This window comes from Oncorhynchus keta, chromosome 14 (assembly GCF_023373465.1).
Source record: "Oncorhynchus keta strain PuntledgeMale-10-30-2019 chromosome 14, Oket_V2, whole genome shotgun sequence".
In the NCBI taxonomy this organism is placed as follows: Eukaryota; Metazoa; Chordata; class Actinopteri; order Salmoniformes; family Salmonidae; genus Oncorhynchus; species Oncorhynchus keta.
In genome coordinates, this window is record NC_068434.1 from 74,593,615 (window position 1) to 74,614,427 (window position 20,813).

A 20,813-nucleotide genomic window follows, 5' to 3' on the forward strand; every position below is an offset into this window, starting at 1 on the left:
GTGAAACAGCGCCCCTCTGTCTCAGTATGTGTAGACCATGTATCTGATGCTGTCTGGACAGTGAAACAGCGCCCCTCTGTCTCAGTATGTGTAGACCATGTATCTGATGCTGTCTGGACAGTGAAACAGCGCCCCTCTGTCTCAGTATGTGTAGACCATGTATCTGATGCTGTCTGGACAGTGAAACAGCGCCCCTCTGTCTCAGTATGTGTAGACCATGTATCTGATGCTGTCTGGACAGTGAAACAGCGCCCCTCTGTCTCAGTATGTGTAGACCATGTATCTGATGCTGTCTGGACAGTGAAACAGCGCCCCTCTGTCTCAGTATGTGTAGACCATGTATCTGATGCTGTCTGGACCAAAAGAACATGTCATGTTGACTATTTCTGTCCAGACAGCATTAGATAGATGGGCTACATGTAGTTAGACAGAGTAGCGCTGTTTTGCTCACTTGGTTGCTTTCTCCGGTGAGATACTGAAGTTTCAACAGAGAGAAAGGGCTCACTCTTTCCAAAATGTTTCCAGAACACGTCCAATGCATTTCTATGGGAATAATATACAAACCTAAGCTAGTCGCCTGACTTCCCACCTTTGGGACAATGACTCACATTGTCAGGGCAGAGACATGAGCATCTTGTCTTATACAGATCTCTGGTTTCAGACACTTGGGAAGTGGATAGGAAAGTTGGCGGGTGCACAGTGAACTGTTCAGATGTCGGCTTCCTCTAAAGCAGGGGTGTCAAACTTATTCCACGGAGGGCCTAGTGTCTGTGGCTTTTTCCTTTCAATTAAGACCTAGACAACCAGGTGGAGTTCTTTACTAATTAGTGACCTTAATTCATCAGTCAAGTACAAGGGAGGAGCGAAAACCCACAGACACTCGGCCCTCCATGGAATGAGTTTCACATATGCTATGTGCTCTAAAGTAAATTGACGTTTTGCCAGTATTACATAATTACTCCTGTCAAACTATTTCACCAGATAGTGATACTTCACCAGATAGTGATACTTCACCAGATAGTGATACTTCACCAGATAGTGATACTTCACCAGATAGCATGACTATCTAATGACAGAGGATCATTAGCTTCTTTAAAAACATAGCTGTGTATTCTTTCAAGGTGCATAGGTCTATGCCTTTTAGGGAAGCTCACAATTTGGGCAGAGTGCGTGGTAATAGGCCGAGCTGGTAATTGAGTTGTGGCTGTCAGTGAAAAGGGTCTCAAATATGCATGATAATGTGTCTTGAGTATAATTTAAAATGTTGAGACAATAAGAAGTGGAGGGTGTTGGTCGAAGATATGGTACATCTGTCCATGCACTCAGTTCTCCAGAATGTTCTCAGCTGGCCTCCCGAGTGGCGCAGTGGTTTAAGACTCTTATTGCATCGCAGTGCTTGCTGTGCCACTCAGACATCCCCAAATGGACACTTACCTACATTTCTGACTGTCTTCTGACCACGTCCATCACTAATAAGCTGAGCTTCTCAGTACATTTTATTTTCACCTTACACAGTAAGTCAATTAAATCTGTCGCAGCCGGCTGCGACCGGGAGACCCATGGGGCGGCGCACCATTGTCCCAGTGTCGTACTGGTTAGGGGAGGGTTTGGCCGGCAGGGATGTTCTTGTTCCATTGCGCAGTAGCAACTCCTGTGGTGGGTCGGGTGCAGTGCACCCTGACACGGTTACCAGGTGTACCGTGGTTCCTCCGACACATTGGTGAGGCTGACTTCCGGGTTAAGCGGGCATTGTGTCAAGAAGCAGTGCGGCTTGGCTGGGTTGTTTTTCGGAGGACGCACGACTCTCGACCTTCGCCTCTTCCGAGTTCATATGGGAGTTGCAGCGATGGGACAAGACTGCAACTACCAATTGGATACCACAATATTGGGGAGAATAAGGGGTAAAAAAAATGCTGTCAGCTGTCTTACACAAATTCTTCTGCATTCATTGTTTCATTGTGTGAATTGTTTGCCCTTTAATTGTTTATTTTGATAAATTCCCCATTATATCACCAGTAGCCCTATTAATTCCCCATTATATCACCAGTAGCCCTAGTAATTCCCCATTATATCACCAGTAGCCCTAGTAATTCCCCATTATATCACCAGTAGCCCTAGTAATTCCCCATTATATCACCAGTAGCCCTAGTAATTCCCCATTATATCACCAGTAGCCCTAGTAATTCCCCATTATATCACCAGTAGACCTAGTAATTCCCCATTATATCACCAGTAGCCCTAGTAATTCCCCATTATATCACCAGTAGACCTAGTAATTCCCCATTATATCACCAGTAGACCTAGTAATTCCCCATTATATCACCAGTAGCCCTAGTAATTCCCCATTATATCACCAGTAGCCCTAGTAATTCCCCATTATATCACCAGTAGCCCTAGTAATTCCCCATTATATCACCAGTAGACCTAGTAATTCCCCATTATATCACCAGTAGACCTAGTAATTCCCCATTATATCACCAGTAGACCTAGTAATTCCCCATTATATCACCAGTAGACCTAGTAATTCCCCATTATATCACCAGTAGACCTAGTAATTCCCCATTATATCACCAGTAGACCTAGTAATTCCCCATTATATCACCAGTAGCCCTAGTAATTCCCCATTATATCACCAGTAGACCTAGTAATTCTCCATTATATCACCAGTAGACCAAGTAATTCCCCATTATATCACCAGTAGACCTAGTAATTCCCCATTATATCACCAGTAGACCTAGTAATTCCCCATTATATCACCAGTAGCCCTAGTAATTCCCCATTATATCACCAGTAGACCTAGTAATTCTCCATTATATCACCAGTAGACCTAGTAATTCCCCATTATATCACCAGTAGACCTAGTAATTCCCCATTATATCACCAGTAGCCCTAGTAATTCCCCATTATATCACCAGTAGCCCTAGTAATTCCCCATTATATCACCAGTAGCCCTAGTAATTCCCCATTATATCACTAGTAGACCTAGTAATTCCCCATTATATCACCAGTAGACCTAGTAATTCCCCATTATATCACCAGTAGACCTAGTAATTCCCCATTATATCACCAGTAGACCTAGTAATTCCCCATTATAATATATAATAATAATAATAATATATGCCATTTAGCGGACGCTTTTATCCAAAGCGACTTACAGTCATGTGTGCATACATTCTACGTATGGGTGGTCCCGGGAATCGAACCCACTACCCTGGCGTTACAAGCGCCATGCTCTACCAACTGAGCTACAGAAGGACCACAGTAGACCCAGTAGACCTAGTAATTCCCCATTATATCACCAGTAGACCTAGTAATTCCCCATTATATCACCAGTAGCCCTAGTAATTCCCCATTATATCACCAGTAGCCCTAGTAATTCCCCATTATATCACCAGTAGACCAAGTAAATGTACCATTGATCCCCAACATTTGGTTGAATTAATTTCTGTTAATAAATGTATTAATTATAGTAATTTATGGTTCTCATTCTCTGAGTAGAAACGTTGTTTGCAGAGTTCACAACCTGCTATAGTAGTGTTATTTTAATAACCATCATTTACGACTTTTGTCAATCTTTTAAATTGTATTTTGTTTGGAGTGATCTATGAGCATGTGTCTGGTTTCTCTGTCCTGATAACTTAGAGGTAGCACGCGCGCCTGAGCTCGCATAGAAGTAGACCTACCTGGCCTGCTGCATGCAAATGTAGGAAAGTGTCCATTTGGCAATGTCTAATGTCTGACTCTTCTGACCACGTCCATCACTAATAAGCTGAGCTTCACAGTACATTTTATCTTCACTTTACACAGTAAGTCAATGAAGTCTGCTTTTTTAACATCCATTGCAAATGATGTTAGTTCCTCACAATATTCGGGGAAAAAAATCCAACACTCTCCCGGTCTCAATAATCATCAAGCCTCAGTGTGAAAGAGCAAAATATCATGATCTGATGATCCCATATATCCAGTTTAAACGTCAGCTGTCTGGAAACTCAGAGTCCGGAAAAGGCTAGTTGATACAATTTTGCAAGTTCGCTAGTGCTGGATCCAGTTAATTGATTTGATACAATATTGCCCTTCACTAGCGATAGCTCAAGTCAAGACAGACAGATAGGGAGGCAGACAGGTGGAGTAGAGAGATGAATGCGATTGAAATAACCTGAATTTTTATCAGGTTATTTTCTTCTGTTTTTATTTGTCAGTCTTAGGCCGATGTATTTTACTTAGTTGACGATGGAAGTTGCAGTACAGGACTACTGCTGCATTGGCCTATAGGCTACCTCTGAGTTCCATGTGCTAATTTCTTTAGCCGCCAATGGGCCACAGCGTATCAATGTGTCCAGGATAAATTGTAAATTGCTTCCCAAAACTTGTAACTCACGAGATGGCTATAGTCTTTACTATAACTCCCATAAAAAACATGTGCTCGCCTATGGCAATCACATGCCTGTCCAACTGATTTGTTCTGGAGAGGAGACTGAGGAGACTGTGTCATCTTAAGGACAGTGAAGAGAAGGATGAGAGGAGCATCCCTCTGCCACTGTTAACACCATGTGTTTACAGCAGTCCATGGTCAGTTGGGGAACTAAATGTGTCACTGTAGGTTATGATCAATACAATCAATCTTTTTTTGCCAATATGCACCAATCATCATTATCATCCTCTTCTTTTCAATTATCATCATCATTTCTCATCGTCATTCATTTTCAATCATTACTATCATCAGTCGTCATCCTCCTCTATGCAGATCCCAGGGCATCGACATTGGTTGAAACCAATCAGCATCCAGGACCAGACCTATCCGTTGTACAACCCCCAGTAAAGCTCACCCCCCCCTCTATTCCCTCTGTGGTACAGGCTGGGCTCCATGCTCAGGTCTCCCTGGAGATTGTCTCTACAGCGGGGCTGCTACCTCAGCCGAGAGGGCTCATTAACATGTGACTGGCTGAGGCAGGCTGTGATGGAGTGTGACGGTTATCAGGCTCATTAGAGCTTTTGAGCCGAGGGGGATGTGGGGGGATGTGGGGGAGGCAGGACATCTCTGAACACCTGGTCCTGTACTGAGAAGCGGTATTGATCTTTGGGTATGGGGTCAGCCAGATAAGAGAGGGGGGCTGTTTTCATTTAGATTTGCCTTCATAGAGTTAGTTAGCTGAACTCCTGTGTTACTGATGGAGCAGAGCGATATGCTCAGAATACTGAAAGCCAACATTTCAAGTGTGGCTCTTATTCAAATGGTTATTATCTGTGTAAGAAACATGATAACCTATTCATTTCAAACAGTTTCTGACTCATGAATGTTAAAGATAAACATCTTGAGGTTTTGTCTCTCTCTCTCTCTCTCTCTCTCTCTCTCTCTCTCTCTCTCTCTCTCTCTCTATTTGTCTCTCTCTCTCTCTCTATTTGTCTCTCTCTCTCTATTTTTCTCTCTTTGTGGTAAAAGAGAGAGAAGTGTTTTTGTGTCATAGTATTCCACGTGCAAGGAGAACACAGCACTGTCACAGGCTTGCCATCTAGTCATCACCTCCAGATGAGGACTGAAGTGTGCTTCTGTCCCAGGGTTCAAGAGACAGTTTTCCAATAAATATTGAGGCAAAGCTCATTAAAGGATGTTAACAAACCATGTGTTGGATCTGACGTATTCAGAGGTGCGTTATACTTTTGCTGATGTTGTTCTTGAGCGTGACTGCTTTACTAAATGCACCCAGTTGAAGTGTGAGTGAGTTCAGGGGGAAATGGGCAACAGGACAGAACATTGTGTGTTCTGCTGGAAGTGTCAAGTTGTGTTTTCCAGGCAGCTGAAGGGTACTTGTTCCAAGCTAGTGCAAGGGTCATGGCACTCCAGCAGACTCAACTCCTCTGATCCTGCGGTAAGTGACGGGGGGACTGCTTGCCACCAGTGTCTATGGGCCTGGTCCTACATTTACATTGTCTAGTCATTCCTTTCAGCAGGCCCTGTAGACTATCGCTGTAGACTATCGCTGTAGACTATCGCTGTAGACTATCGCTGTAGACTATCGCTGTAGACCAGGGGTGTCAAAGTCAAATGGACGGAGGGCCAAATAAAAAATTTAGCTACAAGCCGAGGGCCGGACTGTTCGAATGTTCATTGAAAAATTTTTAAATGACGCATATAGTCTAGTGAACCTATTTCGTCTCGGAGTTGTGTTGTGTCTTTCCCTTTGCTGTCCAAGAACAGACAAATCTCCTCACGAAGCTCGAAACATCTTTGAAGCACCTTTCCCTGGCTTAGCCATCGCACCTCTGTGTGATAAGGCAAATCACCATGCTCCGTTTCTAACTCCGTCAGAAATGCCTTGAACTGGCGGTGATTCAAACCTTTGGCTCTGATAAAGTTAACTGTGCGCGTGATGATGCTCATTACATGCTCCATTTTCAAGGCTTTACCGCACAACGCTTCCTGGTGTATGATACAATGATAAGCTGTCAGCTCACCTGTCGCGTTTTCCTCTTGCATCTTTTCCCGTATCTTCGCCACCAGTCCGCTCCTGTGTCCACACATCGCAGGTGCTCCGTCGGTTGTCAAACCCACGAGTTTTTCCCAAGGCAGCTCCATCTCATTTACACATCTTGACACCTCTTCATACAAATCATGCCCCGTAGTTGTGCCATGCATAGGACGTAAAGCCAAAAACTCCTCTGTCACGCTTAGGCTGGAGTCCACTCCGCGGATGAAAATTGACAACTGGGCAATGTCAGAAATGTCGGTGCTCTCATCCACAGCCAAGGAATATGCAATGAAATCTTTTCCCTTTTTCACAAGCTGCTCTTTTAGATTGATGGACAACTGGTCTACTCTCTCGGCAATGGTGTTTCTGCTCAGACTCACATTTAAAAAGAGTTGCCTTTTTTCTGGGCAAACTTCGTCACAAACTTTAATCATGCAGTTTTTGATGAAATCCCCCTCCGTAAATGGCCGGGCTGATTTAGCGATCTCTTCTGCCAAAATAAAACTGGCCTTGACAGCAGCCTGGCCTTGTGATTTGGCTTTTGAACAGAGCCTGTCGAGATTTGAGGCCTCGTTTTAATTCCTCTGCCTTTTGTAGCCTTTGTTCCATGTCCATATTCTTGTTTTTGTCCGCGTGTTTCGTTTCATAATGTCGTCTCAGATTATACTCTTTCAGTACCGCCACACTTTCTCCACACAGAAGACACACAGGTTTTCCAGCTACCTCCGTGAACAAATACTCCGACTCCCACCTTGTTTGAAACCCCGGTTCTCAGTGTCCACCTTCCGTTTTGCCATTTTTGATGGGTATCTGAAAGTTAATTTTACTGTGATGCTGACAACTGCTGTGCCAATAAATATTGAAATGAAGCAGCCTACTGCTCGGTGCGTCACCGTTGCATTGTGGGAAATGTAGTATTGGTGCGTGTAAAAGATCTGCGGGCTGCCGGCTTGCTGCGGTCTGCGGGCCGGTTCTAATAATAAATCAAGATCATCCCAGGGGCCGTAAAAAACCTTCTCGCGGGCCGGATGTGGCCCGCGGGCCTTGACTCTGACATATGTGCTGTAGACTATCGCTGTAGACTATCGTTGTTAGTCAGTGACTAACAAGTCGTTGACAAGATCATTTGCTGTACATACTGTCATTGGAAGAAGTTGGCTCCGGGCAGCCGAGCGGAAATGGAGGAAAACTCGCCTCCCTGCGGACCTGGCATCCTTTCACTCCCTCCTCTCTACATTTTCCTCCTCTGTCTCTGCTGCTAAAGCCACTTTCTACCATTCTAAATTCCAAGCATCTGCCTCTAACCCTAGGAAGCTCTTTGCCACCTTCTCCTCCCTCCTGAATCCTTCTCCCCCCTCCTCCCTCTCTGCAGATGACTTCGTCAACCATTTTGAAAAGAAGGTCGACGACATCCGATCCTCGTTTGCTAAGTCAAACGACACCGCTGGTTCTGCTCACACTGCCCTACCCTATGCTCTGACCTCTTTCTCCCTCTCTCTCCAGATGAAATCTCGCGTCTTGTGACGGCCGGCCGCCCAACAACCTGCCCGCTTGACCCTATCCCCTCCTCTCTTCTCCAGACCATTTCCGGAGACCTTCTCCCTTACCTCACCTCGCTCATCAACTCATCCCTGACCGCTGGCTACGTCCCTTCCGTCTTCAAGAGAGCGAGAGTTGCACCCCTTCTGAAAAAACCTACACTCGATACCTCCGATGTCAACAACTACAGACCAGTATCCCTTCTCTCTTTTCTCTCCAAAACTCTTGAGCGTGCCGTCCTTGGCCAGCTCTACCGCTATCTCTCTCAGAATGACCTTCTTGATCCAAATCAGTCAGGTTTCAAGACTAGTCATTCAACTGAGACTGCTCTTCTCTGTATCACGGAGGCGCTCCGCACTGCTAAAGCTAACTCTCTCTCCTCTGCTCTCATCCTTCTAGACCTATCGGCTGCCTTCGATACTGTGAACCAGATCCTCCTCTCCACCCTCTCCGAGTTGGGCATCTCCGGCGCGGCCCACGCTTGGATTGCGTCCTACCTGACAGGTCGCTCCTACCAGGTGGCGTGGCGAGAATCTGTCTCCTCACCACACGCTCTCACCACTGGTGTCCCCCAGGGCTCTGTTCTAGGCCCTCTCTTATTCTCGCTATACACCAAGTCACTTGGCTCTGTCATAACCTCACATGGTCTCTCCTATCATTGCTATGCAGACGACACACAATTAATCTTCTCCTTTCCCCCTTCTGATGACCAGGTGGCGAATCGCATCTCTGCATGTCTGGCAGACATATCAGTGTGGATGACGGATCACCACCTCAAGCTGAACCTCAGCAAGACGGAGCTCCTCTTCCTCCCGGGGAAGGACTGCCCGTTCCATGATCTCGCCATCACGGTTGACAACTCCATTGTGTCCTCCTCCCAGAGCGCTAAGAACCTTGGCGTGATCCTGGACAACACCCTGTCGTTCTCAACTAACATCAAGGCGGTGCCCCGTTCCTGTAGGTTCATGCTCTACAACATCCGCAGAGTACGACCCTGCCTCACACAGGAAGCGGCGCAGGTCCTAATCCAGGCACTTGTCATCTCCCGTCTTGATTACTGCAACTCGCTGTTGGCTGGGCTCCCTGCCTGTGCCATTAAACCCCTACAACTCATCCAGAACGCCGCAGCCCGTCTGGTGTTCAACCTTCCCAAGTTCTCTCACGTCACCCCGCCCCTCCGCTCTCTCCACTGGCTTCCAGTTGAAGCTCGCATCCGCTACAAGACCATGGTGCTTGCCTACGGAGCTGTGAGGGGAACGGCACCTCAGTACCGCCAGGCTCTGATCAGGCCCTACACCCAAACAAGGGCACTGCGTTCATCCACCTCTGGCCTTCTCGCCTCCCTACCACTGAGGAAGTACAGTTCCCGCTCAGCCCAGTCAAAACTGTTCGCTGCTCTGGCCCCCCAATGGTGGAACAAACTCCCTCACGACGCCAGGACAGCGGAGTCAATCACCACCTTCCGGAGACACCTGAAACCCCACCTCTTCAAGGAATACCTAGGATAGGGTAAGTAATCCTTCTCACCCCCCCCCCCCCTAAAAAGATTTAGATGCACTATTGTAAAGTGGCTGTTCCACTGGATGTCATAAGGTGTATGCACCAATTTGTAAGTCGCTCTGGACAAGAGCGTCTGCTAAATGACTTAAATGTAAATGTAAATGTTGTGGTTTAAGTAGCAAGTGATTCATCTGAACAAGGAGGTGACAGTGTTGAACATCAAGTGTGTTGTAGTCTATTGATGGAGATAAAGAGCTGTGAAAAACAGGAGGGGAGGATAGTTAGTGTCCCCCCTCCTCTCCTAGCAGCACACTGTTTGCGTATGCAGTTTACAGGAAGGTGACCCCTGATGGCAGTCAGGTAGTGAGTGATTGGCATACGGCATGCAGAGGCTGGATCTATGGGTATTAAATATTTCCCCTGAAGCTGCAGGACTCCTCATTGATTCTCCCTCCGATCCTCACCCCCCTTGTTCCAGATAACTCCCAACTTTTTATTTTGCCACAGCAAATCTCTGTCTCTATTGATCCCAAGGTAAGTGTCTTTGAAAGTTATTTCATTGGGATGGTTGGAGAGGGCCATAAAACAGCCATTTCTTTGATGAATCACATCAAATCATCCTTTATAAATATTTATTTGTCAGCTAATTTTGTGCCATTGGAGTAATGGAAGTGCTGATGTGGACACTTGAATGGCTCCCTCCTCTTCCTCTTCTTCCCCAGGCCTCTTATTGTTTAGACTGCTGTTGGCACTGCCTGGAAAAATGACAAACAGGGGGGAGAGTGTTGATGAGTGTTTATCGCACCGTAACCAAGAGCAACGTTTCTACTATACAAGCTATTAACGCCTGGCCATAAAAAGGAGCAACAGAGGGGAGTTATGAGAGGAGAGCTGCTGAGATGGCCATTCTGTTAAAGGGTCTATATGGACACCAGGAAACCTTAGCTGGATTAGATGGCTGAACACCAAGCATCTCATTTTGTTTACTTGGTCATAGAAACACTTTTAATGGTGACGGACATGTAATTTGTCCCGGTTTTTGGTCTGTGTCTGGCATTGCATGTCTCCCCTCCCACTGGCACAGACGTAAATGCAACGTTTATTCCACGTTGATTCAACCAGAGTGTGCCCAGTGGGCTGATGCTACGGTCTCATCTTAGGAACAGCATCAACGTTCATCAACGTGATTCCTTTTCAGAATGTCTTCTAATCCTGGAGAACGAAGCGTGTGAGAGAGTGGCCCTCTCGTCCAGCTAAACCCCTCGTTATAGTCCCAGGTCCCCTCTCCTTTCAGGCCTCTCTAATTAGCTGTTGGCTAGCCTCTGCTTTGGAGCAGCGCGACCTTGTGGCTGGAGGTGTGTGGTACAACACTGCATTTTAATGTGTCGTGTCAGAAGAAGTGTCATGCCTTGGCTGTTATATGCTGCTCAGTCTCTGTGTCCTCAAGCGTCTCCCCCCTGCCAGGGTGACTCAGTGCCACGGTTCAGGCCTTGTGTTTACTTCCCATGGAGCATGTTGGGACCTGCCAGGGCCACTTTGTGCCCAGTGCCCAGCAGTGTCTCAGGACTTGAGAGCTGGGCATCTGTGGTGTGGGCCTGGGTGAGGAGAGAAGAGGGTCCGATTGTTCGCACAGGAGCAAACTAGGCAGAGTTGATCCACCTGTAAAAAATCCCCTGGCTGGGTGGTTGAGATATGTTTCAGTCCGGCCATAATTGCAGCCTAATGAGGTAACCTCAGCCTGTCAGGCAGACAGTTACTCTGCTAAAGGAGTGTATGAAGTACAGAGAAGAGGAGTGTCTTCTTCACTGAAGTAAGGCTTGCCAGTTAGCGATGTGATGAGATGGGAGGGCTCAGGGCTCTGTAGCCAGGCGGTACCCAGCAGGTTTTCCCATTTTCTCATTGAATGATTAGTAGCTTTTCAATGCTCCAAATGCTTTTTGTAGCTCTGTATGGATAATTTCCCACAAAATGGTTTGAATTGAAGCTGGCATGGCTGTAGTGCTTAGTTGAGGGAACTGATAAAGGAAAATGGACATGTGTAAATCCTCATGCAGAATGATTATCTTCTTAATGGACTTAACTCATTCTGCTGGGATAATAACCACCGTTAAAATAATTCACTCGGCTAGGCCTGACCGGACTTATTAGATTCTGGATGTCCCTGACTCTGTTGTCTTACTCTGTACCTTCCCTTTCACATGGGTAATGGAAATGATTGTGGTGAAAGGGCTCTATGACTCTCCATGCTAACTGTCTCATCATTTAGTCGTATATTAGATCCACTTGTTTTTATGTAGTTGGAAAAACAAACCTAATTTATCGTGCCACACAGCTGCCAATATGAATCTCGTGTTTGTTGCAGATAACTGGATTAAATTTCCAATAAAAGTCATTAACCCCCTGCGTCAAATGAATGCTACAGGCCATGGTGCTCATTGTTGATTAGTAGAAACGCAGACACGGATGAGAAATCAGTCACAGTCAGTGGTACTTGGTGTCCTGACCTGCATAGCTCTGAAAGTCGTACCACATTAGTTACATCACAATTGATTCAGGTTCAACATTTCTCTGTTGAATCTCTCACTGACTAGGCCTATCTGAGATGAATCAGTCTACACCTCAGCTTAATCAACCCAATGTTTGTAGAAATGTTATTGTCTCTTTTGAATTAGCTAAGGAATGGTGTCTAAGTTCTGCAATAAATGTATTATGAAATCAATTGCATCGTACACTCGCAAACTTTCCTTTCAAGAAGATCAACTATTTTAATTCTAATAAAGAAAGGGCTAGCAGCTAGCAGTTTATTTCTAGTTCTTAAGCTATTCCTTTTGGCACATGAACCATGGTTGTTTATCATTTACAATATTGACCAAGGGGCAGTGTCAATAGTACCTGCTCTCCGGGCCTGGCCTGGCCTTCATACCTCTGGATCAGTTTCACTTCCTTCACCATCCCCATGAGGTCACAGCACACTATTGTCTTCAGCCAATCTGCTGGCCCACAGCAGGGGTTATAAAAGTGGTACTATACCTTCCGAAAGTATGTGTGAGAAGCAGACAAAGTTATTAAAGTGTCTTACCTCAGACAGTGGTTTCTGTTAACAAGGAGAAGATAGATTCCTCTGCCTCCTGTCACAATGTGTGATACGGAGTGTGGAGCAACTGATTGACTATTGCATGCCCAAATTTGGGAAAATCAACCACTGAGGAGCAGTGAGGTTTCCATGTTAGGAGAACTCCATGTCAATGTCCCCTCCCACCTTCCCCTACCCCTAGCTCCAAGGCTGCCACTCAGAGGAAAGACAAGGTACTCAGATGACAATAAAAGTGCCAAATATGTGGGTCAGGATGAAGTGATTAATAGTAACAAAAGTGTGAATCTGACCTAACTGTGAGTAACTGAGATTGTGTACAGGTTAGAAGGTGTGAATGCTGAGGACTTTCCAGGACAGAAGAGAGAGAGAGAGAGAGAGAGCTGTTAGGAGAGAGGAAGAAGGAGGATGTGATAAACGTTCCGAGATATTCCTTCTGAGCAGAGAGAGAGAGACCTTCTCACCCCTTGCCACCACCTTGAGGATCACCACCAACAGCCATTCTAACTAGGAGGAAGTAGGTCTTCCACTGGGACACGCCAGGTGAGATTGCTCTGCTCCTTCACTTTGTGCAGAGAGAACAAAAGAGAGAGAGAATAATATGACAGATCCAGTAGAAGATAAAAGAACAGACATCTGATCGGAGGTTACACAAGGAAATGTGTTTAATAACGTTTCACTTTTGGTTAAGGAGGAGAGAGAGAATGTGTGGCAAGCAAAGTAGTGGGAGGTGAGCAAGAGAGAGTGGACTGTGTGGACTGTGGAGTGGACTGTGGAGTTGTAAGAGAATAGTGTGTTCCTGGTATTTGACGGAGGATCTGGTGTGTGTGCAGCATGGCAACATGGCGCTAGGTGGTGTGTGAGGGTGAGGTGAAAAGCCCCCTGGGCCATGCCCATGCCCCTCTGTGCCACGCTGCCGACAGCATGGGTTTAGCCCCTCTATTGGAGAAGGGATTACCCTGAGCCTGTTGTTTTGCTGTGAAATTTGATACGGCGTGCCATGCCGGGCTGAACCTTGGACTCCAAAGTTGTGCGTTTGTTCAGCACAGCAGGCGGCTATATATATGGGGTGCCAGTACCGAGTCCATGATAACATGGCTATATATATGGGGTGCCAGTACCGAGTCCATGATAACATGGCTATATACATGGGGTGCCAGTACCGAGTCCATGATAACATGGCTATATACATGGGGTGCCAGTACCGAGTCCATGATAACATGGCTATATACATGGGGTGCCAGTACCGAGTCCATGATAACATGGCTATATACATGGGGTGCCAGTACCGAGTCCATGATAACATGGCTATATACATGGGGTGCCAGTACCGAGTCCATGATAACATGGCTATATACATGGGGTGCCAGTACCGAGTCCATGATAACATGGCTATATACATGGGGTGCCAGTACCGAGTCCATAATAACATGGCTATATACATGGGGTGCCAGTACCGAGTCCATGATAACATGCCTATATACATGGGGTGCCAGTACCGAGTCCATGATAACATGGCTATATACATGGGGTGCCAGTACCGAGTCCATGATAACATGGCTATATACATGGGGTGCCAGTACCGAGTCCATGATAATATGGCTATATACATGGGGTGCCAGTACCGAGTCCATGTACAGGGGTACGAGGAAAGGGAGGTAGATACATATATAATAATAGACAGTAGCAGCAGTGTACTGTATGTGATGAATGTGGAAGTGTGTGTGTGTGTGACGAATGTGTGCCTGTGTGTATATGTGTGCCTGTGTATGTATGTGTTGGAGTGTCAGTATAAGTATGTGTGAGTGCATAGATCTAGAGTTAGTGCAAAAAGGGTCAATGCACATAGTCTGGGTAGCTATTTGGTGAACTATTTAGCAGTCTTGTGGCTTGGGGTAGAAGCTGTTCAGGTCCCAGACTTAGCGCTCCGGTACCGTTTGCCGTGCGGTAGCAGAGAGAACGTTGGATGGCTGGAGTGTTTGACAATTGTTAGGACTTCCTCTGACACCGCCTCGTATAGAGGTCCTGGATTGCAGGGAGATCGACCCCAGCGATGTACCAGGCCGTGCGCACTACCCTCTGTAAAGCCTTGTGGTCAGATGCCGAGCAGTTGCCATACTAAGTGGTGATGCAGTCAGTCAAGATGCTCTCAATGGTGCAGCTGTGTAACTTTTTGAAGATCTGAGGGCCCATGCAAAATCTTTTCAGCCTCCTGAGAGGGAAGAGGTGTGATTGGGAAGAGTCTCTGTATATTGTGTTTTACTGTAGCTCAAACAGTGTTTGTGTGTTGCAGAATATGTCCAATCAACTGAAATTCTTTGCACCTTTCTCACTCAACATAAAATTTAACGCTTTTCTGACTAAATCCATTTTTTTATTTAATCAGCTCTGTGGAAAATACTACCATCCTTTTAAGCAGTGTCTAAACTAATACTCCTCCCTCCTCTATCCTGTAGTTGCGCCTGAAAGGTTTTACATGGAAGTTAGACCTTAGTGCAAACAAAGCTCTGGTAGACCTGCTATTAGACCTGTCAGCCACACTAGCTGCTCCCTATCAGGACCACATGGAAACATAAACTACACTTAAGTGTTTTGTTTCCAACTGACATGCGACTGACATGCAGTTGAATATAAATATTTCCTGTGAGCTGAATGTTTAGCATTTCCTATAATATTGGAACATCAATCTTGTAAAGCCAGCTGAGACATCTAGACATTTTCAATGTTTTTAAGTATAGTTCCACATTGTCAACATGACCGCTAGCCTATTTCTTAAAATATCCCTGGTTTATACCTCTGGACATTTCAACAGTGTGATATTATTGTGCTATGATATTAACAGTATAATCATCTTCATAAAGACATGGTGTAATTATAAATCCGGTGTAAAAATACACAATAATGTTGATATTTAACCTGTGATTTAACCACAGGTTACAGTGAGGATGTTAGGGAAGGTCTTAACTCTGAGTGGTACCCAGGCTGATAAGGCCTGAGCCATGAGTCTGCTGCATAGGGAGAAAGAGTTATGGAGGAGGAAACACATGGAGACATGTAATCACATCACAGCCATGATTACTACTGGCTAATGAGCACGTGACCTAGCCTGCTCCTCGCAGCAGGTGGGGTCTGTCAGTGTGTAGAAGGTCATTGTGTGGAGTGTGTGTGTGTGGGGATTCTTAGTGTGTGTGTGTGTGGGGTGTGTGTCTCTGTGACCCTGATAATGGAAGTGTTTAATGTTTTTATAACCCCTGACCTTTTCCTGTCAATCCTAGAGGTAAATGGAATTCTGTGCAAGGGATTAGTTTTGATCTCAATTGAGTTTGGCTGTGATGCTGGTTCTGTCTTTGAAAACAATGCATGATTTGGAAAGGTTTGTCTATTTTTGATTTATTTAACCTTTATTTAACTAGGCAAGTCCGTTAAGAACAAATTCTTATTTACAATGAAGGCCTAGGAACAGTGGGTTAACTGCCTTGTTCAGGGGCAGAACAACATATTTTTACCTTGTCAGCTCGGGGATTCAAATTAGCAACCTTTCGGTTACTGGCTCAAAGCCTATTTGCAGAGTAGCCCTGACAGTACGATGGACATGTTCTGTGCAGCTCTATTCATCCCTGGTGCTGCACCAATACTCTGATGCCAGTTAAGAGGTAGATGGAGTGGGGCCCTAGTCAGACTCAGGTGGCATGAATACCATCCACCGCTTCCTAGTATATTACTCGCTAACGTTCAGGCCCTGTTCAATGTTGTTCTGACCAATTGGAATCTATGCTTCAAGATTGTTTTGGTCACGCGGACTGGGAAATGTTCTGGGTCGCCTCTGAAAGTAGTATTGACGTATACACTGACTCAGTGTCTGGGCTAATCAGGAAGTGCATAGAGGATGTTGTTCCCAATGTGACGATTACAACTTATCCAAACCAAAAAAACGTGGATAGATGGCAGCATAAACACAAAACTGAAACCACTAGATTTAACCATTGCAAGGTGACTGGGAACATGGACGTGTACAAACAGGCAGGGGTGTAAAAAGTACCCCATTGTCATACTTGAATAAAAGAAAAGATAGCTTTATAGAAAATGACTCAAGTGAAAGTCACCCAATAAAATACTTTACTTGAGTAAAAGTATAAAAGTATTTGGTTTTAAATATACTTAAGTATCAAATGTAAATGTAATTGCAAAAATATACTTAAGTATCAATGGTAAAAGTATAAATCTATCACATTTCAGGGAAGACCCAGATGCAGACAGTGTCAAGTAACAAAAGTGTATTACTAGAACAGGGGGCAGGCAGTCTCAGGGTCAGGGCAGGCAGAGGTCAATAATCCAGGGTGGTGTGACAAGGTACAGAACGGCAGGCAGTCTCAGGGTCAGGGCAGGCAGAGGTCAATAATCCAGGGTGGTGTGACAAGGTACAGAACGGCAGGCAGTCTCAGGGTCAGGGTAGGCAGAGGTCAATAATCCAGGGTGGTGTGACAAGGTACAGAACGGCAGGCAGTCTCAGGGTCAGGGCAGGCAGAGGTCAATAATCCAGGGTGGTGTGACAAGGTACAGAACGGCAGGCAGTCTCAGGGTCAGGGCAGGCAGAGGTCAATAATCCAGGGTGGTGTGACAAGCTACAGAACGGCAGGCAGGCTCAGGGTCAGGGCAGGCAGAGGTCAATAATCCAGGGTGGTGTGACAAGGTACAGAACGGCAGGCAGTCTCAGGGGTCAGGGCAGGCAGAGGTCAATAATCCAGGGTGGTGTGACAAGGTACAGAACGGCAGGCAGGCTCAGGGTCAGGGCAGGCAGAGGTCAATAATCCAGGGTGGTGTGACAAGGTACAGAACGGCAGGCAGTCTCAGGGGTCAGGGCAGGCAGAGGTCAATAATCCAGGGTGGTGTGACAAGGTACAGAACGGCAGGCAGGCTCAGGGTCAGGGCAGGGAGAATGGTCGAAACCGGGAAACCAGGAACTAGAAACAGACAGGAGCAGGGGGAAAAGGCTGGTAGGCTTGACGAACAAAAGGAACTGGTGACAGACAAACAGAGAACACAGGTACAAATACACTGTGGATAATAGGATACACTGTGGATAATAGGATGCACGGTGGATAATAGGATACACTGTAGATAATAGGATACACTGTGGATAATAGGATACACTGTGGATAATAGGATACACTGTGGATAATAGGATGCACTGTGGATAATAGGATACACTGTGGATAATAGGATGCACTGTGGATAATAGGATGCACTGTGGATAATAGGATGCACTGTGGATAATAGGATACACTGTGGATAATAGGATACACTGTGGATAATAGGATACACGGTGGATAATAGGATACACGGTGGATAATAGGATACACGGTGGATAATAGGATACACTGTGGATAATAGGATGCACTGTGGATAATAGGATGCACTGTGGATAATAGGATACACTGTGGATAATAGGATACACTGTGGATAATAGGATACACTGTGGATAATAGGATACACTGTGGATAATAGGATACACTGTGGATAATAGGATGCACTGTGGATAATAGGATGCACTGTGGATAATAGGATACACTGTGGATAATAGGATGCACTGTGGATAATAGGATGCACTGTGGATAATAGGATACACTGTGGATAATAGGATACACTGTGGATAATAGGATGCACTGTGGATAATAGGATGCACTCTGGATAATAGGATACACTGTGGATAATAGGATACACTGTGGATAATAGGATGCACTGTGGATAATAGGATGCACTGTGGATAATAGGATACACTGTGGATAATAGGATGCACTGTGGATAATAGGATACACTGTGGATAATAGGATACACTGTGGATAATAGGATACACTGTGGATAATAGGATACACTGTGGATAATAGGATGCACTGTGGATAATAGGATGCACTGTGGATAATAGGATGCACTGTGGATAATAGGATGCACTGTGGATAATAGGATGCACTGTGGATAATAGGATACACTGTGGATAATAGGATGCACTGTGGATAATAGGATACACTGTGGATAATAGGATACACTGTGGATAATAGGATGCACTGTGGATAATAGGATACACTGTGGATAATAGGATACACTGTGGATAATAGGATACACTGTGGATAATAGGATGCACTGTGGATAATAGGATGCACTGTGGATAATAGGATACACGGTGGATAATAGGATGCACTGTGGATAATAGGATACACTGTGGATAATAGGATACACGGTGGATAATAGGATACACTGTGGATAATAGGATGCACTGTGGATAATAGGATACACTGTGGATAATAGGATACACTGTGGATAATAGGATGCACTGTGGATAATAGGATACACTGTGGATAATAGGATGCACGGTGGATAATAGGATGCACGGTGGATAATAGGATACACTGTGGATAATAGGATACACTGTGGATAATAGGATACACTGTGGATAATAGGATGCACGGTGGATAATAGGATGCACTGTGGATAATAGGATACACTGTGGATAATAGGATGCACTGTGGATAATAGGATACACTGTGGATAATAGGATACACTGTGGATAATAGGATGCACTGTGGATAATAGGATGCACTGTGGATAATAGGATACACTGTGGATAATAGGATACACTGTGGATAATAGGATGCACTGTGGATAATAGGATGCACTGTGGATAATAGGATGCACTGTGGATAATAGGATACACTGTGGATAATAGGATGCACTGTGGATAATAGGATGCACTGTGGATAATAGGATGCACTGTGGATAATAGGATGCACTGTGGATAATAGGATACACTGTGGATAATAGGATACACTGTGGATAATAGGATGCACTGTGGATAATAGGATGCACTGTGGATAATAGGATGCACTGTGGATAATAGGATGCACTGTGGATAATAGGATGCACTGTGGATAATAGGATGCACTGTGGATAATAGGATACACTGTGGATAATAGGATACACTGTGGATAATAGGATACACTGTGGATAATAGGATACACTGTGGATAATAGGATACACTGTGGATAATAGGATACACTGTGGATAATAGGATACACTGTGGATAATAGGATACACTGTGGATAATAGGATACACTGTGGATAATAGGATACACTGTGGATAATAGGATGCACTGTGGATAATAGGATACACTGTGGATAATAGGATACACTGTGGATAATAGGATACACTGTGGATAATAGGATGCACTGTGGATAATAGGATACACTGTGGATAATAGGATACACTGTGGATAATAGGATACACTGTGGATAATAGGATACACTGTGGATAATAGGATGCACTGTGGATAATAGGATACACTCTGTGGATAATAGGGAAGATGGGCGACACCTGGGGGGCGGGGCGAGGGGGTGGGGGGGGGGGGGGGGGGGGGGGGTGGAGACAAGCACAAAGACAGGTGAAACAGATCAGGGTATGACAAAATAATTTCAAATGACTTCTACTAGGCGATCCAAACAATTGTATTATTTATGGATAGTCACGGGCACACTCCAACACATCATTTACAAATGAAGGATTTGTGTTTAGTGTGTGTGAGGGAAAAATTACGTATTTACCTGATTAATTTGATATTAATGGTTAGCAATTCATATTTAACTAATAGTAAGACATTTCTGTCCTACTAGTTAGTGTCAGTGTTTTTATGGTCTCCACTCTAGTTCCCTGCAGCTAATCTGGGTGTATGGTCACCAGAGATGGCTTGAGCTGACAAATTAGTTAAAGACTGCATTACATAGACAATAATGTTTTACTAGGGATAGTTTAAGAGTAGAACGATCCCTCATTGTCTCAAAATCAACCTTGCATCGGGGAAACTAAACCAGGGTGGGGTTAAGACAACAACCCCGTGCAGATAATGACCGGATGAACCCAGAGTGGCTTAAGATGCCCCAATCTACATCTACAATAAAAAGTAAAGTACAGATATCCCCAAAAAACCACTTAAGTAGTACCTTAAAGGAATTTTACTAGAGTACTTTACACCACTGCAAACAGGCCAGCTATGACCTCCGTAAAGGCAATCAAAGAGGCAAAACGACAGTACAGGGGCAAATTGGAGTCGCAATTTAACGACTCTAACACCAGACGTATATGACAGGGACTCCAGACAGTCGCAGATTATAAAGGGAGAGCCAGCCATAACGTGGACATGATGCCTCGCTTCAGGACGAGCTAAACA

The 20,813-nt window shown here is 45.1% G+C and overlaps 1 protein-coding gene across 7 annotated transcripts in view; it reads left to right on the top strand.

Moving 5' to 3' along the window:
• Positions 1–20,813, top strand: part of plekha7b (pleckstrin homology domain containing, family A member 7b) — a 170,730-nt gene that overhangs the window by 54,644 nt on the left and 95,273 nt on the right. The gene's annotated exons all lie outside the window — the stretch shown is intronic.